This window comes from Frankliniella occidentalis, unplaced genomic scaffold (assembly GCF_000697945.3).
Source record: "Frankliniella occidentalis isolate FOCC.00 unplaced genomic scaffold, Focc_3.1 Scaffold14, whole genome shotgun sequence".
In the NCBI taxonomy this organism is placed as follows: domain Eukaryota; kingdom Metazoa; phylum Arthropoda; class Insecta; order Thysanoptera; family Thripidae; genus Frankliniella; species Frankliniella occidentalis.
The window spans coordinates 1,475,199-1,476,352 of record NW_026267144.1 but is presented as its reverse complement, the minus strand read 5'-3'; the positions used below and the strand labels follow the sequence as shown (position 1 = coordinate 1,476,352).

Sequence of the window (1,154 nt, the reverse complement as noted above, 5' to 3'; positions counted from 1 at the left end):
CCCCCCCTTCTCTCCCCGAGGCGTGGCGCGGCTGACCCGCTGATCTTTGCGTGTTCCTGCTCGGCGCGGCGTGGCGTGGCGCGGCGCGCTCGTGAGGTGTGAAAACGAAATGTGCGTCTCCCGCGGCAGTGAGCAGCGCGGGGCGGGGCGGGGCGGGCCGCACCATTAATTTAGCGTCATTCATCGTGACGGACGCCCGTCCCCCGCGGCCCCAAGCGCGGCGTTATTATTATTACTTGACGATGGACTGTTATCAGCAACAGGCAGCCCGTGTGCTATATAGCTATATAGCTGCTCCTGTGCGCGACCTCGTCGCGCCGCTGCGCTATCAGTTGTGAAGAGGCGATGGCGGTCAAACGGGCGGTCGGGCGCAGGTGTTGAGGTGCGCCTGGAAAGATGTTGTTATCAGTTCAGTAAAAAGAAAATAGGGTTAAGGACAAGGCCACGGCGACATAGTTGCCATCAGCAAGTATACCTCGGCAGATACACGATACAATGTCGCTATCGGAGACGCCACGCATACTATGGAAAAAGGCAATTCCATAACTGTCGTTGCTTCGGTCTGCCTTCCTTTGCTATTGGCGCCATTCGTAGAGCAAAACATTGTTAGCAGAAAATCGGTTTGTGTTATGTCGTGTACTCGAAAAAGATTGGTAAGAAATGGAAGTATCCGGAAAGAAAAGGGGGGGAAATTCCTCGGAGATCGATGATTTAGATATCCCATACAATCTACCGAGCAATCTTCTCGAGATTCATGAAAAAATGTAAATGACGTTGTGCATGGATCAACAAGTTCTTTTTTATAGTTTGCAGTAAAAGTTCAGCCATCGAGCTAGATGCAGATGCGCGATTGTGTTTTCTCTCTTTCTTTCTCTCGATCCGGTTGGATTTGAACCCCGCGCGCCCTGTCGTGTCGTGCCCGGTCGTGCCCGGTCGTGCCCCGTGGGCGGGTCACGCAGGTCCCCCCGGGCACGTCCCTGCCGCGCCGAGTTCTGCTCTACATCCTGAGGATAAAGGGACTCTCTTCTGCTCTCCCAGGACGCTCCGCACCGCCGCGGCGCCGACGAGGCAGCCGCGCGCTCCCACACAGCCGCCGCATCGCCGCGGACAAGTGTTTGCCTGAACGTAGAAGGGAGAGAGAGGGGAGGGGGGGG

General features: G+C 56.4%; 1 protein-coding gene across 1 annotated transcript in view; it reads right to left on the bottom strand.

The window, feature by feature from the left end:
* LOC113203473 (FK506-binding protein 2) overlaps positions 1-1,154 on the bottom strand; it is a gene marked incomplete in the record, with an annotated part of 9,573 nt that overhangs the window by 2,384 nt on the left and 6,035 nt on the right.